Source organism: Canis lupus, chromosome 1, assembly GCF_048164855.1.
Source record: "Canis lupus baileyi chromosome 1, mCanLup2.hap1, whole genome shotgun sequence".
Lineage (NCBI taxonomy): Eukaryota > Metazoa > Chordata > Mammalia > Carnivora > Canidae > Canis > Canis lupus.
The window spans coordinates 65,529,030-65,542,448 of NC_132838.1; the positions used below are offsets into that span (position 1 = coordinate 65,529,030).

Here is a 13,419-nt window from a genome sequence, read left to right on the forward strand (position 1 = left end):
ACATTAGTTGAAAACCTAGCAGAAGTGTGCACAGGACTAGCCAAGCACACAGTTGACCTTGTATCAGCAATGAATGCATGCTGAGCACCCACTTCCCACTTTTCATATTTTCATCCTGCCCCCACACAGACAACCTCTGTTCAGATGAGCATTTTTACTAAATACTTCACCTCCCACAAAGCAATAGTGTATAAGATTTATATAATTAATGTTTGTAAGGGACTGTTAGAGCCTTGTCTGAAAGATGCCTTTGAAGAGGAAAGGATTGTTGATGCTGTGATGTCCTGGGTTTCTTATCCTTATCAAGACTGCTTCTATGAGGAAAAGCTACAGAAATGATAGATGGGACCACTTTTATTCAGCACAGTTACAGGTGGCAAAACACTGCTGCAGGACTCAGACGAGAATATGTCCCTTGGCGACATCAACAGTATACACATGTATCCTGTCAATCACTAAGAATGCAGGTACCATACTTTACAGACCAGGGATAATGTTAATTCCATCCTGCTTACAGTGTGCTTTGTACTGGTAAAGTTCAAGGAGCTTTGCAAGCACCATAATTTAACAAAGCGTGAAATGAAAGCTACATGTAGGAAAATTGAGGCATTTTGGAAAAGTAAGACATTGTCTTTATTCAGCCATTAACTAAGAAGGGTTGACATTCAGTGTTATAGCTGCTTTTCCCTATACCGACTATTTTTATTGTTATTTAGGGAAGGAAGGAAAAGGAAATTGACCTTCATTGAAAATATAAACAATGGACTATATATTTCTAGGAGGTTTCATGCTATTTACCTTATTTGATCTTTAAAACAACTCAGTAATGTAGACTTTACAGTTGGGGAAACTAAGTCGTACAAGAAAAATTAATATGGCTAAAATAACACAGGTCACTATGTGAAAGAGCCAAGAATTTAAGTCTGCATGATTCCGAAGTCATTGCTCTTTATACATTATACATACAACAGTGGAAGAATAAATACCACCAATCCAATACAGTTGACCCTCGAACAACACAGATGTTAGGGGTGCCATCCCTCACATAGTCAAAAATTTGCATACAACTTCTGACTCCCTAAAAATGTAACTACTAGTAGCCTAATGTTGACCAGAAGCCTTACCAATAACTGTCAATTAACACAAATTTTGTATATGTATTATATATAATATTCTTACAATGAAGGAAGCTAGAGAAAAGAAAACATTTATTACAGAAATCATAAGAAAGAGAAAATGCATTTGCAGTACTGTATCATATTTATTTTAAAAATCCACACATAAGTGGATCTGCGCTGCTAAAACCCATGTTGTTCAAGGGTCAACTGCAGCTTCTTCTAGGAGCTTGTCCATACCTCTGCAAAGAATAGAAGAAACATCACTTTTTCAAATATATTATTCTTAAACAACCATGAAGCTGTCTCATTACATGCCAGCCTCATTTCTCTTTTCCATCCCTGATCTGTGGGTTGGTATCCACAGCACAGCATTTGATTATTTACATTAAGTCTCTATCTTAAAATTGTACCTGATTTATATCTACCCTTGCCAATCAGACACACAAACTACCTCCAACATTTTCACCATTAATGGGCTCAGTTATGTCATTACTATGGTAGGAACTCCAAAAGGAAGGAAAATGAATGGGTCCATCAGTGAAAACAGAAATAACATATGACAAAACAGAAATGTTTTCGGACAGCGTGGATGGACAGACTCAGGAGCTGGCCCTCAACTCAAAAATGCATTATTCCTCTATAGACTGAAATTTGAAAAAAGACTTTGATATACTATTGGAATTTGAAAAAATATAGCAAATCATTTAAGTTCTCAAATGTCCTCTTCCTAAAATACCCATTCCTACGAAGAGGGCTAGGAGCCATCCAACATTCATGACTTAGGGACAGATGATTCAGACTGTTTTCCCAATACCTCTATGAGATCAATTACACCGAGGAACTCTCCATTCTTATTAGGAGAATGAAGATGGAAGTAACTAATTTTACTGCATGGAACAGCTTTAGGGAAGGAAACGATGAAGGATCAAGGTACAATGCTGGGCTTGGGCCATTTTGAAGGCACTCAGGACTCGTAACTTAGGGAGATAGGAATAATGGACTGAAACATAGATAGAAAGGCATATGAGAGCCTGTTAAGAAGACAGTAGAGGATGCACTTGACAAAATGATTAAAGTTCTTCCAGAAGTATAAATGTTTGTTTTTAAAGTAATCTCTAGGGACGCCTGGGTGGCTCAGTGGTTGAGTGTCTACCTTCGGCTCCGGGTGTGATCCTGGAATCCCAGGATTGAGTCCCACATCGGGCTCCTTGTGAGGGCTTCCTTCTCCCTCTGTCTATGTCTGTGTCTTTCATGAATAACTAAATAAAATCTTTTTTAAAAATAAAGAAATAAAATACAGCAATCTCTAGGGAGACCTCAGTGGCTCAGTTGGTTAAGTGTCTGCCTTTGGCTCAGGTCATGATCCCAATCCCAGGGTCCTGGGTTCGAGCCAGCAGGGAATAGGCTGCCTCTCCCCCACTCATGCTCTCTCATGCACTCTGTCTCTCTCTCAAATAAATAATTTTTAAAAAAAGTTTTTAATAGAAAAATTTAAATAGGCCTAGAACTTATAACTCTGAGATCAAGAGTCAAATGCTCTCTACCAACTATATAAATAGAAGGGCTGAATGGATACACAAAATGCAGTATTATGTACAATGGACTAATTATTCAGCCCTAAGACAGCATGAAGTTATGACACATACTACAACATAGTATAGTTGTAGTTCACTTTGCATAATGTTTTATCATTCATTATGCAAGATAAAACATTATGCAAAGTAAAATAAGCCAGACATAAAAGCACAAATATTATGATTCCACTTATATAAAATTATCTAGAAAAGGTAAATTTATTGAGAAACGAAGTAGATTAGAAGTTACGGGGGGCTAGGAGAAGGGAATTATAGGAAGCTAACTATTTAATAGGCATGGAGATTCTGTTTGAGGTGATGAAAAATTTTAGAGATGGTGGTGATGGTCACACAATATTGTATCTATAATTAATGCCACTGAATTGTACATTTAAAATGCTTATAATGGAAGATTTTGTTTGACTTCATACATATTATACCACAATGGAAAAAAAAACAGTAAAAAAAAAAGAAGAAAGAAGAAAGAAAGAAGAAAGAAAGAAAGACAGAAAGAAAGAAAGAAAGAAAGAAAGAAAGAAAGAAAGAAGAAAGAAAAGAGTCAAGAAAAAAATTAAAGAAAAAAAACAAGAGGAATGAAATTAGTCCTTGTCTTACTATTAATTAAAATACATTGTTTTAAAATTACAATAATTAAAACAGTGAGCTCCTGGCACAGAAACAGAGAAACAAGTAAATGGTATCAAATAGAAAGTCTATAAGCAGACCTGATTATACACATGGATTTGGTAGCAGCAAAGAAGGAATTTAAATCAATAAAAAGGTAAAGTATGAGCATCAGTAGTCTATTCTGAGACAACTAAAGAGCCATTTAAAGGATGAGTTCCCTCCTGAGGGCAGGAATTCTGTCTACATTGTGCACCAAGGACTTTCCAAGCAAAAGCATGATACCTGGGGGATCCCTGGGTGGCGCAGTGGTTTGGCGCCTGCCTTTGGCCCAGGGCGTGATCCTGGAGACCCGGGATTGAATCCCACATCGGGCTCCTGGTGCATGGAGCCTGCTTCTCCCTCTGCCTATGTCTCTGCCTCTCTCTCTCTGTGTGCCTATCATAAATAAATAAAATAAATTAAAAAAAAAAAAAAAAAGCATGATACCTGGTACACTGTCGGCCTGCAGTTAATGTTTGCTGAGTGAACTAAAATTCATTCCTGTATAAAAAATATCCCAAAGTAAATTCTAGATTGAATAAAGATTGTTTCTAAGTAGGGGAAAAAAAAAACATTGAATACTAATAAACTTGAAAAAAAATCTCTATACATAAACATCAAAGAGAAAATGAGAAATTGAAATAAATATATATGTATATTTATAATATATGAGACAAACATTAAGTGCTTTGGTTTATAATCAGCTTTCTAAAATATTTTATTTATTTATTCACGAGAGGCACAGAGAGAGAGGCAGAGACACAGGCAGAGGGAGAAGTAGGCTCCATGTGGGGAGCACGATGTGGGACTCGATCCCAGGACCCAGGACCCAGGACCCAGGACTCAGGACCCCAGGATCATGACCTGAGCCAAAGGCAGATGCTCAACCACTGAGCCACCTAGGTGTCCTTATATTTAGTAGATTTAACTCAACAGTAAAAAAGATAGCCTGTGCGTGTAGATGGCGTTGCCTGGATCGTGAGCTGCTGCACGAGGGTATCGAAGACAATGGCCAAGAACAAACTAAGAGGAGAGAAGTCCAGGAGTGTATTTCATATAGCCAGCCAAAAAAAAACGTTAAGTCTAAAAACAAAGCAAAACCAGTTACCACTAATCTTAAGAAGATAAACATTGTGAATGATGAAGTTAACAGAGTGAATACAGCTTTTGTAGATATACAAAAGGAATTTGCAAATTTCTCAAAAGGCCTTTTCCCTTGAACCTCTGCAGAAACAGCTGATTCCTCAGCAGTGTCATGAAAATGAACCAGTTAATGTTGATAAAGCAACAAGATTAATGGCTCAGTTGTAATACACTGGAGATACATCAAATACCCCCCAAAAGACCAATAAATTAAATGTTTTATTAAAAAAATGATAACTACCTCAAGAGAAAAATTAAGTATATTTAAGTATATTAACAGTCACAAAAATTACAAATAGCCAATAAGATCATGAAAAAAAATTCTAACATCATTAATAATAAAAAACTCTAAAATTAAAATGATAGATACTATCTTATCCATCAGGCTGGCAACTACTGAACTATCTAGTGTTGGTGATGATTCAGAAAAATGAATATTCTTACACCCTGCTGGCAGAGATGTAAATTGGTCCAACTGTTATTAAAGGTAATTTGGCAGGAAATATCAAAAGTGTTTACAATATGAATACTCTTCAGTCACTTGATTCTATTACTTATAATTTAGAGTAAAAATAATTAAAACGTGCACTTTTTTTTTTTACCTACAGGGTTTTTCTAAATTTCAGCATTGTTCATAATAGAAAAAAATTGCAAACATTTAAATGCCCAATAAGAAACAGTTAAGTCAATTTATAATACATCCATATCAAAGATTACTATCAGAAAAAAAAATGATGTTATAAACTATTTAATGAAATGTTCAGTATACCAATTTAGGTTTAAAAAGCAGTTTGCCAAATAGTATTAGGCAAAATGATTTCATATTTTGTGAAATGAAAACGATACAAAATTGGAAGGATAATCATCCTCATCACTAATCGGTGATTGTCCGGTTATCAGGTTAAATGGCAATTTAAATGTAACTGCTAACTTTGTTTACTAATTTTTCTGCAATAATCATGTATTGCTACCATAATATAAAAGCAAAAGACATGCTTTCAATTTCAATAAAGAAACAAAAGTTAACAGCAAAGTGGTCCCCTGTTCTCAGGACCCAAAATTAGTTAATTAGCTATAAAATCTCTCTTTTCATGTGTTGAGCATATTACTATGCACTTGACACTCATTATTTCATTTCTTCCTTACTCTTTTATTAGGTATCATTAACCCCTGAGGTCCTAGCTTCAGGAAAAGGACTGTGCTTGAGGCCTTGTGGCTAGCTAGTGACAGAGTTGGAAATGGCCCCACTGGTGTCTGAAGCCAAAGCTTATATTCTTAACCACAAGCATTCCTGTCATGGAGTCTTTCTTTTTAAAATGTATTTGATTTTGTTATTTAAATTCAATTTGCCAACTTACAGTATAACACCCAGTGCTCATCCCATCATGTGCTCCCCTCAGTGCCCGTCACCCAGGTACCCCAACCCCCTGCCCACCTCCCCTTCTACAACCCTGTGTTTGTTTCCCAGAGTTAGGAGTCTCTCATGGTTTGTCTCCCTTTCTAATTTTTCCCACTCAGTTCCCCTCCTTCCCTAATAGTCCCTCTCACTAGTTCTTATATTCCCCGTATGAGTGACACCATATGATGATTGTCCTTTTCAAATTAATTTACTTCACTCAGCATCATACCCTGCAGTTCCATCCACGTCAAAGCAAATGTTGTGGAGTCTTTAGGCTTTTTGAAAAACCAACCAACCAACCAACCAACCACATTTACACACACACACACACACACACACACACACACAACCAAACCAAACCAAAACCAATACACCAACCAGGTATCACATAGTGGCTGTGAGATTTGGCCTTCCAAACAACACACTTTTAAATGGTCTTTGGGAAACAACTTTTTTCTCAAACTGTGCATTGCTTCTACCTGTTGGCACATGCATTGTTTTCGAAGGCAATATCCAGTAATGGGTAAGAGCACTGGCCCATTTTTGGATTTCCTGAGTCAAATCTGACTCTACCACTTAATACCCATAAAACCTTGGGCAGTTCTTTCACCTCACTGGGTCTGATTTCTCACCAGTAAAATAAAGATAATGATTGTCTTACTTCAAGGACTTCCAGTGAGGATTAAATAAACGAATCCACATCGTACTTTGTTAGCTAACTGACACAAACTAAGGACTTGATGAATAGCAGCTATCATTAATGTAGTCTCTGGATAGTAAGTCCCCCCCCCCCCCCAAAAAAAATCACATGTTACAGTGCCTTTGAATTCTCTAAAGAGCTCACTAGATGATTGATCAATGGATTGAAGCTGGATGTAACGTCCAATGCCAGGCCCCAGCACTGCAAGTTCTCCACTGTGATTTGATAACAACTATACTTTGGTAACCTTTGCTCACCAACAGGAGCTTTGTTTTATGCTTAACCTGCAATGCAGTGACTAAAAGAAAAATCTCTATTGGAAGGCTGTCTTGCATTTCCTTCTTAAATATTACTGTTCTTTATTGAATGACTATTCACTCTTTTTGGTTGTTTTGAATATTCACCCTTTAAATGCAAGTTACTTTCACTTTGACAAGGCCTTTCAGGGAAGAATGTGTCTTTATGAGTCCAAAAACAGTTAAAGGATGCCTGAATTGTAACATCCTTAAATATTTATGCACCCTATGGAAAAGTAACTGTAATTTATGTTTCTCTTTCAGCAAGAAAGTAGCAGGAAAGAATCAGGACTCCGCCTTTCACTGCAAGTATCTAGTATGGGTAAACCTAAGATAGCGTGCATCGTCTGTGTACCATAGGTTACTAGGAAGTCAATGAAGCCAAAAACTTCACTTTTAGGAAGTTCTCTTAATCCTTGAGAGTATAACCGTGTGCTGATTTTAATAATGGCACGGCAGATTTCTAAACAAATCTGTAAATGCTAATGTGCAAGTTTTGGCATAATTCTACAGATTCTCCACAAAATAGACAGTGAACATGCCCTTTCATCTAAATTGGGTTATATTAAATAAACCCAAGAAACGTAATTAAATACTATGAGTTTCCCGAAGGCCAAGTTACCCATCCGGACAATTCTCTTCCAGTGGCTAAATTGTGCAGAGAAACAAAGAGTATCAAAAATTCCATTTAGAAACACACATTTTCCTGGCATTTTTCTTCCACTACAGTGCTTTCAAGTTAGTGATGACAAAACAAGGAAGAAATGTGATTGGACCAATCTAATGAATTACAGCTCTGAAATGTCATTTATCTTCAAAACCTCCAGTAACTTGCAAATGAGTTCAAGAAGACACCCAGGTTGGCAGACAAGCTTCCCCATGATTTGATTTGGCTGGAACCGAATTCATTTCCCCCAGACAACTCTCTCCCTTCTACACACCTTTGCTCCAGATCCTTCACTCCAGCTGCCAGGAAGCTCAGTGCTAAGATTTTATTTAGAAGCTAAGGATCACTTCTCCCCCCAAGAATGGCCTGCATCTTCAGCCTCCGTGTATCCTTGCAAATGCTGGTCCCTCTCTGAGAAAGTGTGTTGAGAATCAAAGCTATTCCAGAGACCTTTCAAGGCTCTGCTCAAATGCCACTTTTTCTCTTAATCCTACGATTGCACCAAAGGATGGATAAGAGGTTAGACAACCCACCTCATAATATCTGATGGCAGTACATACACCCCAATAAACATAATGTCTAAATGAAAACTGTGCTTATTATATAAGTGGAACTTGTCAAAAATCCTTGGGTCGCCTCCACCCTTCAACAGGATTGCTGTCCCCAATCCAACACATAAATTTTGGAACTGCCACTGATGAAATCACCCTCTAAAAATGAATTTTTCACTTTATGCCCCTAGCATGCAGTTTTCCTTTTACTTTGGTCTTGAGTAAATCCCATCTTGTGTAATAGTTCTTTGTGTTTAGACTCCTATATTATATCTCCTGCTACTTCCTGAGGGTGAGAGAATTGGGTCTTATTCACCAGGTGTTGCCCACGCTGCTTACCAGGGAGCACTGCTCGAAGTAGGTATTTAATACTTCAGTGGCCTGGAAATGAGAATAAATTTAAGAGAGGCACAGTCCGAAAAATCAGGCATGATGAATGAGTGAGTCTTATTACTTCCAAGTATACAAACTAACAATTCTGTTAGAGATCTCTGTTCATACCCTCTTTGGTTTCATTTTTAGATCATTTCCCCCCACAGTTCTGTTTATTTAGCCCCTACTTTGAGGTTCCCAGCCTAGTAGTTCTCATACTACATTTTGGAATGAGAACAGTATTTCATTGTTAAAATCAAAGTGTGGACATTCCTTTTTCCCAATTCACACAAAAAACATTAAGGTATCGTTGGAATTTTTCAATTTTAAATTTTGCTCACACCTTTGTTATCCCAACTAGGATCTTTGCAAACAAATACAGAATTTATCGATATTTCATGGGTTCATACACACAGAACAGGATTTTTCATGTGTTTCACCTGAACACCAGAGGGAATCATTCTCCCAACCCTTTAATATAACAATCTTATCCCCCTGGCACCAGGAGATAAAAAATATTAAAGTCTGCTTTTCCAAGGGTGTACGTTTTAAAAATTGCATGAAGAAACTGATTCAAAAATGTATATGTTAGAATATACAAAAGATAAGGTACAAAATAAATACAATGAATGCAATTTTCAGCAATAGAGAAAATACAAAACATACAAAATTTGCAAATTCCATTTTGCAAATGGTGGCTTCATTACACAATGCAGCATTTCCCTGGCTTGGACTACTGGTCTGTGCTGGATATTACCACAGCCTCTCATATATACTAACAATCAGGTCATATCAACTAAAACACTTTTAGTTATTTTGTGCTTTTTATATCTTTCTGTATGCAGACACTTCTATCTCCTTATAGATGGATATACACTGAAGTGCCTATAAACAACATTTGTATGGGTTTTCTATTTGCTACTCATATCTTAACCTATTTTCAGACTTTATTATGTTCCTGTTGAGACTATTCTACCAAAATCCTGATAGCCAGCCTTGACAAGAAAATCCTACAATGCAGTGAGTTTTGATTCATGCATGATTCAATAATGCTCTAGGATTCTCAGGTTAAAAGTGCTATGGAAACACCTTTAGTGCATATTTAAGGCACAGCACGCAGCCCTTCTCCATCCTGCAGCTGAGCATGCTTGCTCTCTGCTAAGAGCCATGACATTTTCTTTTCTTTCTTTTTTTAAAGATTTTATTTATTCATGAGAGACACACAGAGAGAGAGAGACAGAAACACAGGCAGAGGGAGAAGCGGGCTCCCTGCAGGGAGCCCTATGCGGGACTCGATCCCAGGATCTTGGGATCACGCCCTGAGCCGAAGGCAGACGCTCAACCACTGAGCGACCCAGGGGTCCCCCATGACATTTTGTTTTCAAAGAGGTTGCATTGCCTTGATGAATTTTGCAGTTCTGAAGAGAACTGTTATTTTTTTTAGGTACTCATTTCCTAGCAATGGAATGAGCTATTACTTAAGACCAAAATCTATCTTTAAAAAAGTGTCTCTATCTCAATGGCCATGATACATGATTACATTATTTTGAAGGCTAAAGGCAGAAAAAAATTTAAAATTTCTGCGCTTTGTCTTTCAATCAATAGTTACCCAGAGTTAGTTAAATTCTAATCCGCTAGAACCAACAGCAGTCTTGGGTGGGGGGGAGATCTTGCTATTTTTTTCTATGTTTCTCCTAAAGTATGCACTTCAATAGGTTTGTGAAGCATGAAGATCCAAAAATAGCCTGTTATTTTTTTCCACAGAAAATCTAAAATTAGCAACTTCTTATTTCCAATCTAGCAGAGTTCCCTTCCCCATAAAAAAGTCATCTATTGATTTTAAAATAAGCAGATAATGGCATAAATGTGCACACATCTAATAAAATTTCCAACGAAAAGTGTCAAGAAAATATAGGTGAAAAAAAAAAAAGAAAATATAGGTGTTCATTTGCATTCTAGAGGAAAATAATTTTACTCTTAAATTTTTCCACAGCATTTGATATTTCAGAAATCTGTAGTCTTTCTCTCTTTCACTTTCATCAAATAATGCCAATCAACCAGACCCAGGAATCTTTGATGATTTTTTTTTTTCCCTAAAACTGGAAGCAGAAACTTTCCTATGGAGAATCCAGCTTTTTGTAACTCTTTGAGACACTGGTCCTATTTATGTCAATTAATTAATCTTGAGAGCCTACTAGATGGCTTATTTAGCTATTAACAGATAAACTACTGTCTTCACACATATCAGTGCTATTGTTCATGTTATAATTAACACAGATACTTGGAAGAGAATTTTAGACACAGAAAATAATAAAATTTTAAATAAAATAAAAATTTTAAAGTCTGTGAACAAAGCAGTCATGTAGCTACTGGCTAAAGTTTTCCTTTTTTGAAAAAACAGATGTGCTTCCTCTTTTCTGGTTACAAGAATTAGAAAACTCACTGTTTCTCTTTCTGACTTGGCTGCCAGGAAGCTCAGTGCTAAACTAAGGTTTCATTAACAGTAAACGCTTTTCTAGTTTGTTTGTTTAAAGATTTTATTTATTTATTCATGAGAGACACACAGAGAGAGGCAGAGACACAGGCAGAGGGAGAAGCAGGCTCCCTGTAGGGAGCCCAATGTGGGACTGGATCCCAGGACCTCCAGATCAACCCTGACCCGAAGGCAGGCTCCCAACCTCTGAGCCACCCAGGTGCCTCATTTTCCTAGTTTTTAAGTTCATGGTTGTCTATTTCTATTTTATTATGTCAATGTATTTAAATTCCATATATATGGAAAGAAGCAGGAAGCTCACTAATTTCAAAAAGAATTTCATTTCAAACCATTACTGTGCACCCACCGCCCATGAGGCACTACTCTAGAGGATGGAGATGTAGTGAGTTAAAAGATTATTTTCTTAAGAAAAGTGAATATATCTACCTGTACCCTTAAAGACGGGGTGGGGGTAGGGTGGGGGGTGGGAAGGGAACAAACTTTCTGTCAAACCAACTTTAAGAAACCAGAAAAAAGAATTTACTTGAAAGAAAAGCCCACCAACATCAATTCAACCCTCACAAAGAAGAAGTTGATAGAATGAGTGTGGCTATCTTTCGACTGTTGCTGACAGGGGTATGGGATACTAGTTAATTAATTCTACAACCTTCTCCTCAAGGGTCCAGCAATTAGGAGCAGCTTTCCTTCCCGGGCCTGTGCTAAGAACTAATAACACCATTCATGACATGAAAGCTTTTAAATCAATGACCCCCGTAATAACAGAGATCGATTGAAACATTCCTAACTTCCAAGAGAGGGGGCTTTGGGTCTAAGAGTTTCTACCTCGGAGTTTTTGATGTCACAAAAAAGTTGCACCTATTGGGTAAGCCAAGAAAGATGATGCATCTTATGTGAGCAGGCAAGAGTGACTGTTAGCTGGTAGAGCAGTCCCCTGCTATAGAGGACTTCAAGGTTGGTGGGCCTGCGCTTGCTGTTGCTTTCTGCTTTCTGTTACTTTACTGGCTTGCTAAGTAAGCCAGTAGGGTCCGTGCCCTGTCCCACACGACCCTAGGTTGGCCTGCCTTCTGGCAGTCTGATGCTGAGAAAGGTATTAAAATTCACAAGGATCTTGCTCGAGGCCTCCACTCTCAGGGTGTTCTGCACACACTTTAAAGCACTGCCAGCTCACAACAGCCTTGCAGTCACGGAGCGCAGCCCAACAAAGCTGCCCGCAGACCCAGTGCTTGTCACCTGCCCCAGCAACTGTGAAAAGACTACCACTTCTCAGAGCAACCTGTTTGTCTTCCCTTTGCAGAGAAAGCTTGTTAAGTATTTTAATATATATTTCAGAGAGGCCAACATTGGACTTCTCAATATGAACCATGTGAGTTAGGCTTCTCAGACTAACACAGTCTTTACGTAGCAGAGCTGCCATAACCTCACTGAGAACCAAGTTAACCCCCCCCCCTTTTTTTTTAAGTGCTGTCATGCCTTGGTGACTTTCTAAGAGAAGCCAAACACGGGAATGGCAGACACTTTTTAAGTAATTGTAAGGAGCATCTTAAAGAATTCAGAGAGGTCACACTTAGCAAAGTGTGTGACAACTGATCTTGAAACAGTAGGGCACTCTAATGAAGAGAAAAACAGACCAAGATCTTTTCCTTTCCTTTCCTTTTTCCTTTCCTTTCCTTTTCTTTTTTAAATCCCGGTTTCCTTCTCTAAATGGCGCAAGAAGAATTTTGGGATTACAGCCAAGTAATCACTTCATCAATATGTGCAAGAAAACTCAAATTTTGTGGGACGATATAAAACTAGGTCAAGATATCCCAAACCCAGAAACACTGGTCCATAAAATTGTAATTTAAACAGCTGCAAAACTGAATGGGTAGAAGAGTTGGGGAAGGGGATCAAGGCCATTGGGTCTGATGTTTCCAGATCTTGGCATTGGACATCTCACTCCCACCCTTCAAGGGAGCTAAATCACAGAAGCTCGAAACATGGGCGGGAGGAGCAATTTCGGGAAGAGGGCAGATTCTCCTCCTCCTCCTCCATTCCCTTTAGATGCTCCTCTTGAGCTCTCTCTCCAAAGGGCATTTCCTTTCTAGGAAAGTGTCTCCTATCTTTCAGTCTCATTATCTCGATGTACACATCTTTGAAAAGGAAAGAGCCGTGGTTTGCTCTGTGCCCGGACGTCTTTTCCTCTGCCCAAGCTCTTAGTAAGCCTTCAACCAACTTTTGCTGAAAAGGATGTCGCTGCGGGGCGTTGAGGCTTGAGATCAGCTGCGCTCCCAACCTCTTTTTCTTTCTCTCGCCATAGGCCGCCCCCCTCCATCCCCCTGGATCCCCAGGACCATCCACAACCGTTTCTAAGTCAACCCGGGGCAGTTTAATGAGTTTCCTCCCTCTGCTTCTTCCTCTGACTCGAGAGTTAACTTTCAGGGCAACAGAGATCAGACCAGA

At 38.3% G+C, this 13,419-nt stretch overlaps 1 long non-coding RNA gene and 1 pseudogene across 2 annotated transcripts in view; one reads left to right on the forward strand and one right to left on the reverse strand.

The window, feature by feature from the left end:
• LOC140637022 (uncharacterized) overlaps positions 1-13,419 on the reverse strand; it is a 105,892-nt gene that overhangs the window by 90,539 nt on the left and 1,934 nt on the right. The gene's annotated exons all lie outside the window — the stretch shown is intronic.
• Positions 4,314-4,718, forward strand: LOC140618183 (ribosomal biogenesis factor-like; annotated as a pseudogene).